At 40.1% G+C, this 10,423-nt stretch overlaps 1 protein-coding gene across 2 annotated transcripts in view; it reads right to left on the minus strand.

Annotated features, from left to right (window-relative positions):
* RALA (v-ral simian leukemia viral oncogene homolog A (ras related)) overlaps positions 1-10,423 on the minus strand; it is an 84,614-nt gene that overhangs the window by 39,955 nt on the left and 34,236 nt on the right. Inside the window, exon 2 of one of the 2 annotated variants that reach the window (XM_011944503.1) lies at positions 2,330-2,394. The exons of the other annotated variant lie outside the window; for it this stretch is intronic. The gene's annotated coding sequence lies outside the window, so the exon portion shown is untranslated. The remainder of the gene's footprint in view (positions 1-2,329; positions 2,395-10,423) is intronic. 2 annotated transcript variants of the gene reach the window in all.

Below are 10,423 nucleotides of genomic sequence, written 5' to 3' on the forward strand. Positions count from 1 at the left end.
TGTCCTATCTTCTCTTCTGCCCTCTGTTCCTACTGACTCATTGCTTAAAATCTCTTCAGGACTCAGTGGGGAAGAATAGATTTCCCTTACAGGCCTCCCTCATGGGAATGCTGGGTAGCCCTTCCTTCGCCCTGCTTCATCCATCAGCACCATCTGTTTTCTGTCTTCTACAACCTAGAAAGTCTCTGCTTTGCTGATGGTCACTCCATCTGTTCCCATTCTCAGTGCTATGACAGAATTACACATTTCTGTCTGTAAATTCTTTTTCCTGTCTTTTCACAGAGAGTTGGGGAAAAGAGGAGGTAGACACATATATTTAGTCTACTGGCTTTCACTACTATGAACTTGAGTTAAAATCCTGAGGTGACATGATTTGGAACCCCAAAATATTTCAAATTTAGACACTATAAAAAAATTCTAAGACATTCAATTAAAATTAGCCTGAATTTTAAAGAATACTATATTTCAGTACCAACTTCAAGAGCACATCAGTTTCCTGATATGGATGACCAAAGAATCATAAATAAACACAAAAGTTTAAGATGGGGCAATACCTGGCATCAAAAAGACTGGGAGTGAGGCACAAATGGGAGAGAAGAGACAGGAAAGCTAATGGTCTGAACTGCTACAGAGAAGGGTTGAAGTGATTGTTTTCCCCAAAAATGTTTTTTTCTTCACAACATTGGGACAAGTTGGCTAAAACTCAAAATTTTTAAGAAGATGTATTGATCAGTCAAAGCCTTGAAAATTAAACACTGACATTATTTTTACACACCACGAATGTAAAGCTAAAGACTGTCTCTACAGCAACAAAGATTCCCTTTATTCCAATTAACCTTTACTACACAGCTCTTTTACAGACCACCTGCTGAATTCTTACTCTGTGGAACTGTGGGTGAATAGCCAATTCTTTTTACAGAGTAACAGGGAGCAGTTAAAAAGAAAGCAAGAAAATATAAACTAGTAATCTTTTAAATTCTGCCTTGCTATATGTGGCACCCCACATCCATCCAGTCAGGTTAACCTCTTAGTATACACTCTAAGATCCTTCCTATAAAAGTAAGGCATTGCGAATGTCACTTTTTAAATGTAAAGAACCCCTACTGAATATAAAAATGTATTACCTGAAATTATGTTTAATGACAACTGAGTACTATCAGTTACATTCTCCAACACAAATCTGTTTAGCACAGGCTTACTTCCACGGGTGATCCTGAATGCTGCTGAATACGCCTAATCCTACCATTTGTGTTCATCACCTCCCAACACACACAGGTGTGGGTGGGACTTGAGCTCCTCCTACCCTCAGTGTTTTCTCATCACTATAAAAGTAACATATATTCATTACATATAACTAGAGAGTAAAGTAAGAAAATGTCACCTTTGTGGCCCTGACACCCAGTATACATTTTTTTGAATTTTTACTGTCTTCTAGGACTATCTTACACAAAGTAGTCAACCAGTCACGAAGTCCAGGAAGCTAAGAGGAAAATTCCAGGGAAAGCAGGAAAAAGAAAGGGAAAAAAGGGAGATTAAAAAATCCAAATACCTGGATAGGACAAAAATCTTGGGGAAAAATAAATAATCTTCCTATTTATTGAGTGCTTATTAACTGTATCAGACACTTTTTCAACTACGTACTTAATTATCTCATGAAACCCTCAAAACAACTTTAGACCTATCATTCACATTTTATAGGTGAGAAAACTGAGCCATATCAAGCTTTAAAAATGTGCCCTAGGACACACTATTGATGTGAAGCCAGGATTTAAAAAAAAAAAATTCACATCCTAAGTGTTTGCCATCTAAACTTTATTACTACTATGGAAGAAACTAGCAAGAATGACCTTATACAAAGGTTAGAGGTAATTTCTTTTAAACATAAAAAGATAATACTCACGGGTGGCACAGAAAAGCTAACCAAATCACTTTATAAGGTCAGTGGTACAAAAATAGCAATAATCACACCAAAAAAACTACATTGCAATCTCATTTATGAACAGAGAAATTCCATAAAATACCAACACCCGAAATTTACCTCTCAGCACACAAATAATCCATTACAGCATAGTGTGTTATACAGTCGACCCTTGGACAACACAGGGATTGGGGTACTGAACCAACTCCCCCAACCTCACTGTATGCAGTCGAAAATCCAACTTTTGACTCCCCCAAAACTTAACTACAAATGCCTACTTGACTGGAAGCCTTGCCAATAACATAATAGTCGATTAACACGTTATATGTATTATATACTGTATTCTTACAATAAAGTAAGCTAGAGAAAAGATAATGTTAAAAAATTGTAAGGAAGGAAAAATACACTTACTAGTCATTAAGTGAAAGTGGATCATCATAAAAGTCTTCATTCTCATCATTTTCATGTTGAGTAGGCTGAAGAGGAGGAGGAAGAGGAAGGATTGGTCCTGCTGTCTCAGGGGTAACAGAGGAAAAAGAGGTGGAAGAGGTGGAAGGGAGGCAGAAAAAGCAGGCACACTCAATGTAGCTAAAGAAATGCACCATAATTAGACTTTTTTGCTCTTTCATTTTTCTAAAAATGTTTCTATATGGTACCAATCCTTCTTCCACCATTTGCTTTAGTTTTAGTGCTTGTATCATGAAAGAGTCTATGTTGTAAATGAAGTCAAAAGCAGTCTTGAATAATAAGAATCCTTCTGCTAGATTATCTAACGTTATTTCCTTTTATGGGTTTGCTTCTTCCAGGACTCCTTTCTCATCACCTGGCACCAATTCAGATGCATTGATCTCTATCAAGTAGATTTTTGTTCCCCCCGACCCTTTTTTTTTTTTTTTTTTTGGCGCATCCACAAACTCTTTCAAGATTTCCTTGACTGGCTATGTCATAAATCTTGTGAAGTCATACACAACATTTGGACACAGTTTTCTCCAGCAGGAACTTATTGTATGGGGATTAACGGCTTTCACAGTTTTTTCTATAACAATGATGGCATATTCAATAGTGTAAGCCTTCTAGGCTTTCATGATGTTCCTTCTATTGGGGTCCTCCATAGCACTGACATCCTTTCCACAGAGTGCTGTGTATAATGAGCCTTCCAGGTCCTTACAACCCCCAATCTAGAAGCTGAATTACAGATGTTGTGTTTGGTGGCAAGCAGACCACTTTAATGCCTTCAGTTTTGACCTCATGGGGTTTGGGGTGGCCAGGGGCATTATCCAATATCAAAAGAACTTTAAAAACCAATCCTTTACTGGCAAGATACTTTGTGACTTCAGGGACAAAGCATTGATGAAAGCAATCCAGAAAAAGGGTTCTTGTCCATGACTTCTTGTTGTACAACAACCTAAAGACTGGCAGCTGGTGTTTATCTCTTCAAGACTTGAGGATTAGCAGCTTTACAGATAAGGGCGGCCCTGATCATAAACCCGACTGCACTTGCACAAAATAGTAGTTAGCCTATTCCTTCCTGCCTTAAATCCTGGTGCTTGCTTTTCTTCCTTACCAACAAAAGTACCTTGTGGCTTTTAAAATTTTTTCCAGAATAGGGCAATTCTGTCTGCATTAAAAATCTGTTCAAGCAGATATCCTTTCTCCTCAATGTTTTTTTAATGGCTTCTGGGAATTCACCTGCTGCCTCTTGGTTGGCAGATGCTGCTTCTTATGTTATCTTGACATTTAAAAAGCCAAACCTCTTTCTAAAATTATCAAACCATCCTTTGCTGGCATTAAATTCTCCAGTTTTAGATCCTTCACCTTCCTTTTGCTTTAAGTTGTCATATAATGACATTGCTTTTTCTGGAATCACATTAGAGTCTACAGGTACAGCTTTTTTTCCTTAGATGCAGGGACAGATTGGTTGGAAAGGTATGCCTTTCTTACAGCAACCCTGCACCCTCATAAAAACTGAATTTTCAATATGATAAAAAGGTATTTTGCAACAAATGCAAAGTTTTTGTGCCTGCTGCTGTAGCTACAGTGAAGGCTTCATGTATTTTCTTTTCTTTTTTTTACAATGTCCCTTACTCTGGATTCATTCATCTTGAAATGATGGACAATCACAGCTCAATCTATGTTACATATCAGGCAATTAAACTTTTTTCTTGTAATGTTGACTTTTCTCTGCTTCTTAGGAGCACTTCCAGCATCACTAGTAACATTTCCTACGGGTCCCATGGTGTTATTCAAAGTTTGCAGTGTTGTACAAACACTACATTTACTGGAGAGATGAACTGCTCACACAGAGATAGTCAGTGTCACATGGCATTTGAAGCAGATATCTGCAACACTTGAGCTCACCAATAGCAACAGGAGGTAGTTATGAAATGATTATAGTAGTATCATATGCACTACAGTTAATTCATGCAGTCATAATTTAATACTGAATCTTTACATTGGTTTACATTTCTCTTGACTGCAAATGGCACCACATATAGTTGTGTTTGTATGTGATATGATTTGGATGTGTCCCCACCCAAATCTCATCTTGAATTGTAGCTCCTATGATTCCTACATGTTGTGACAGGGACTCGGGGGAGACAATTGAATCATGGGGGTGGTTCCCCCACACTATTCTCACGGTAGTGAATAAGTCTCACTTAGCTTGGCTCTCTCACTCTCTCATCTGCCACCATGTAAGATGTGCCTTTCACCGTCTGCCATGATTGTGAGGCCTTTCCAGCCACAGGAAACTGTGAGTCTGTTAAACCTTTTTCTTTACAAATTACCCAGTCTAGGGTGTGTCTTTATCAGCAGCATGAAAACAGACCAATACAGGAAACTGGTACTGGTAGAGTGGGGTGCTGTTGCAAAGATCCAAAAATGTGGAAGCAACCTTGGAACTGGGTAATGGACAGAGATTGGAACAGTCTGGAGGGCTCCAAAGAAGACAGGAAAATGTGGGAAAGTCTGGAATTTCCTAGAGACTTGTTGAATGGCTTGGACTGAAATGCTGATAATGATATAGACAATGAAATCCAGGCTGAGGTGGTCTCAGATGTAGATGAGGAACTTGTTGGGAACTGGAGTAAAGGTGACTCTTGCTATGTTTTAGCAAAGAGACTGACAGAATTTTGCCCCTGAACTAGAGATCTGTGGAACTCTGAACTTGATTTAGGGCATCTGGTGGAAGAAATTTCTAAGCAGCAAAGCACTGAAAAGGTGACTTCAGTGCTGTTAAAAGCATTCAGTTTTAAAAGGGAAACAGAGCATAGAAGTTTGACAAATTTGCAGCCTGACAATGCAATAGGAAAAACAAGCCAGCTTTCTGAGGAGAAATTCAAGCTGGCTATACAAATCTGCATAAGTAATGATGGGCCCAGCGGGAATGTTAATCACCAAGACAATGGGGAAAATGTCTCCAGGGCATGTCAGAGAGCTTTGCAGCAGCCCCTCCCATCACAGGCCTGAGGCCTAGGAGGAAAAAATGGTTTCATGAGCTGGGCTCAGGGCCCCCCTGCTGTGTGCAGCCTAGGGACTTGGTGCCCTACCTCCCAGTCACTCCAGCTAAGGCTAAAAGGGGCCAGGGCACAGGTCGGGTTGTGGTTTCAGAGGGTACAAGCCCCAAGACTTGGCAGCTGCTTCCCCGTGGTGTTGAGCCTGCGAGTGCAAAGTAGTCAAGAACTGAGGTTTGGGAACCTCTGCATAGATTTCAGAGAATGTATGGAAATGCCTGGATGTCCAGGCAGGGGCAGGGCCCTCATGGAGAACTTCTGCTAAGGCTGTGCAGAAGGGAAATGTGGGGCTGAAGTGCCCCTACAAAGTCCCCACTGGGGCACTGTCTACTGGAGCTGAGAAGAGGGCCACTGTCCTCCAGACCCTAGAATGGTAAATCCACTGACAGCTTGCACCATGAGCCTGGAAAAGCCACACTCAACATCAGTTCATGAAAGCAGCCAGGAGGGAGGCTGTACCTGGCAAAGCCACAGAGGCAGAGCTGCCCAAGACCACGGGAACCCACCTCTTGCATCAGAGTGACCTGGATGTGAGACATGGAGTCAAAGGAGATCATTTTGGAGCTTGGATTTGACTGCCTTGCTGGATTTTGGATTTGCATAGGGCCTTTGGCCCCTTTGTTTTGGCCAATTTCTCCCATTTGGAATGGGTGCATTTACCCAATGCCTGCACCCCCATTGTATCTAGGAAGTAACTAACTTGCTTTTGATTTTACAGACTCATAGGCATAAGAGACTTGCCTTGTCTAGACGTGATTTTGAACTGTGGACTTTCGAGTTAATGCTGAAATGAGTTAAGACTTTGGGGGACTGTTGGGAAGGCATTATTGGTTTTGAAATGTGAGGACATGAGACGGGAGGGGCTGGGGCAGAATGATATGGTTTGGTTGTATCCCCACCCAAATCTCAACTTGAATTGTAGCTCCCATGATTCCCATATGTTGTGGTAGGGACCTGCTGGGAGATAACTGAATCATGGGGGCAGCTTCCCCCACACTATTCTTTTGGTAGTGAATAAGTCTCATGAGATCTGATTGTTTTATAAGGAGTTTTTACCTTTTAGCTTGGCTCTCTCATTCTCTTGTCTGCCACCATGTAAGACAGGCCTTTCACCTTCCATCATGATTGTGAGGTCTCTCCAGCCACAGGAAACGTGTGAGTCAATTAAACCTCTTTTTCCTTATAAATTACCCACTCTTGGGTATGTCTTTCATGTTAGCAGCATGAAAACAGACTAATATAATATGCATGTATTTTGATAAATTTTAACATTTTATAAGATTTGTGTACATTATATGATAGTAAATAACAAACTAGTATCTGCATATATTTAATGCATTCATGATATACCTATCTTGTTTTCGATATTTCTAGGTTATACAGCTCAACTGCAAGTTTTTTCAAATTGTAGTAAATCTGTAAAAAAATTTCCAATACATTTATTGAAAAAATCTCCATAAGTAAACCATTGTGGTTCAAACCTGTGTTGTTCAAAGGTCAACTGTATTCCAAAAATGCAATATTAGATTAATAGTAAGCATAAAAACACAATCACATGAATAGGCCCAGTGAGAAAATCAATATAATCAATGCAAGTGAAAAGAAAAAGTGATGCAGAGAAGGCAAATCCATTTTTAAAAAAAGAGAGAGAAAAGAAATAAGCATTGGATAAAATTCAATATTCCTTCCTGATAAAAATTCTTCTGAGTTAAGCACTAGAGACTGCCTCTTATAAGTGTTATGTATTTCTAAAGAAATGGATCACAAGTGGGAGTCATTTTACGATTTTTTTTTTTTTTTTTGAGATGGAGTCTTGGTCGCCCCAGCTGGAGTTCAGTGGTGTGATCTTGGCTCAATGCAACCTCTGCCTCCTAGGTTCAAGTAATTCCCCTGTCTCAGCCTCCCAAGGAGCTGGGACTACAGGTGCACGTCACCACACCAGGCTAATTTTTGTACTTTTTAAGTAGAGATGGAGTTTCACCATATTGGCCAGGCTGGTCTTGAACTCCTGACTTTGTGATCCTCCCGCCTGGGCCTTCCAAAGTGCTGGGATTACAATCGTGCCACCGTGTCTGGCCTTAAATTGTTTTTAATAAAAAAAAAAATTTTTTTTTAAAGAGGGGGCCATGGGCAGACCAGGTGCAGACTCCCAGTCACAGGCATCCAAGGGCCCAGAGCTGTGCATAGCCCCCTTGGAGAGCATGTTCCTTTTATTATTATTTTTTGAGAGTCATTTTTATAAAGGAGCCACACTAAACTTATCTGTATTTTTTAAAAATATACATGCCACTAAAGCAAGCCCAACTCATTTTTAAGGAATGCAAAATTAGAGAGAACACGCTAGGGAGAGGTAGAAGGAAGCTCAGAACTCTTTTCTGGGATTTAGTACTCCTTTCTGCAGTGCCTAATGAATTAAGAGACAACTTTTGCTCATAATTCTGGGCTTATTTAGAGCCTACTTACCCAGAGATTCCAAAAGCAGTGATTAATAATAATAGCATAACACACAAATTACCATCAGTGAAGGGAGACAGATGCTGTTCAAAGAAACTCCATTTTCTCTTGGCTACAGTAAAATTATGAATCCTGTAGGTAAGCTGCATTGTGAGTCATGATTAAGTTGATAACCAACTACAGCCTGCTCACTACTGTTAACTCCCTTTTTCATGAAAGACAAAAGCATACTTGAAAAGCACAACATCTTAAGTTGAAGTTATACAAAACATAATGTGAAGTTACAAACTAGGAAAAAAAAAGACTTGACAATTCCCTGAAAATCATAAAACATCTCATAGCACTTATATTTTTCTTCCTAAGATTGAGTACTGAAAAATCTAAATTTAAGATTTGATCATATATTTTTTTAATTTATTGTTTTGAGACAGAGTCTCTCTCCCTTGCCCAGGCTGGGGGTAGTGGTGCGATATGATCTCAGCTCACTGCAGCCTTGACCTCCCGGGGTCAAGTGAGCCTCCTGCCTCAGCCCCTTTCATCCCCACCACAGCAGCACCACCATATCCGGCTAATCTTTTTGTTGTGTTTTTTTTCTAGACGGGTTCTGCCATTTTGCCCCAGGCTGGTCTAGAACTCCTGGGCTCAAGTGATCTGCCTGCCTCGACCTCCCAAGTGCAGGGATTACAGGTATGAGCCATCACACCCAGTCCATATCTTAAAATTTTAAATAATAGTAATTTATGAAGTCATAGACTTAATGTTTCAGCTCATATCAGACAAGTGATTGCACCAAAAACATATGCATCTGTATGCAAAGTCTGCTTGAGGCAGGCGCGGTGGCGCATGCTTGTAGTTCCAGCTACTCAGGAGGCTAGGGTGGGAGGATTGCTTGATCCCAGGATTCTGAGGCCAATCTGGGCAACATAGTAAGACTCCATCTCTAAAAAAAATTAAAATTAAAAAAATTAAAAACACCCTAAAGGGAAGATTCGCTTACAGGTGTTTTTAACCAGGGGTATGACTGAGAATCAGCTTTTTAAAAAATGCATTTACACTGGACCCATCCATGAAGATCCTAACTCACTGGTCAAGGATGCAGATAGTGTGTGTGTATATATATTTTGAACTGCCTAGATAACTGTAGTTCATATCTCTGGTGAAAAATCATCACGGTGTATATTTATAAAGTGAAACCATATGAAACTGCAAACATCATATATATACATACAAAAACAGCAGTTTCATATGGTTTATCTAATAGAAAGTAGCTGGGGGATAAAAATACCCAACAGACTGAACATACTACTTTGTACCAGGCGTGCTTTACTAAGTTCTTTATACTAGTTGTTCAAAGTATTGATAACACTAGGCAAGAAATGGGCAAAAATATACCTTGACTTTGTATGGGGAGGTGAGAGGGTTGGAGAGGCGGCTGAAGGAGAAAAGGAGCAAAGTCATGGATGCCACAGTGCAAACCACTGTTATGTCTGGAATGAAGACCACTGGGGTTAATGATGGAGTGAGAAGGTAATAGAAGACACCAGAGAACATTAATTTAAGACAAGGCCTGCATTTAGCAACTGTCTGTGTGCTCAAGAAAGGGACAACGCTCCTCAGTCATTTCTAACATGTCTAATATCAAGAATACGGACAAGAATGCATGTGCTGTTAATACTCTTAACTCACAGAAAGAGAAGTAGGGGGAAGAGTACCCTCTGTTTACGGGGCTTAGTGGGTACAGTCGTGGCTCATCAGGAATGAACTAGTATCACACAGGCCCATGCACAAGTAAACCTCCAATCTTTTAAAACTATCATTAAAAGACAATCATATTTAAAACTGAAATAGCAAACACATGCACCTACATTCAAACTAGTGGTTGGAAGCAGAATTGCAGCATTTCATGATGAATTTTTTTTCTTTTTTTGTGGAGATAGGCTCTTGCTATGTTGCCCAGGCTGATCTTTAACTCCTGGGCTCAAGCAATCGTCCTGCCCCAGCCTTCCAAAGCGCTGGGATTACAGGTGTCAGCCACCATGTCTGGCTGCATTTCATTACCACTTAAGGCTTACAGGCCTCAATTAATATAGAGGACAGGTTAATGACCAAAAAGATAATGTTTAGAAGGTCCAGACCCCACAGAAAGTAAGGCTTTCCTGGGACCGTCTCCAATACAATATCCTTCAGTATACTAGTCTGTTTCTTTCCATTTTACAATTTGATACGATTTTTTAACAAGTTGCTTTTATGTCTACCTAGAAGTTTCACTTAACAGTTTTTAAAAGTGAATGTAATTAAACTGAAGAATCACAGAAGGAAGCCTTAAAACAATTCAAACCCTCCATTTTTTATATGAAGAAATAAGGGTTCAACAAAGAGTTACATCACTGGCATGAAGTTCCAGAGAGTTGTAGTGGAGTTAAAACTGAACTGGGTTGGGCATGGTGACTCACGCCTGTAATCCCAGCACTTTGGGAGGCCGAGGTGGGCAGATCACCTGAGGTCAGGAGTTCAAGACCAGCCTGGCCAACATGGTGAA

This window comes from Colobus angolensis, unplaced genomic scaffold, assembly GCF_000951035.1.
Source record: "Colobus angolensis palliatus isolate OR3802 unplaced genomic scaffold, Cang.pa_1.0 Scaffold232, whole genome shotgun sequence".
Taxonomy (NCBI): domain Eukaryota; kingdom Metazoa; phylum Chordata; class Mammalia; order Primates; family Cercopithecidae; genus Colobus; species Colobus angolensis.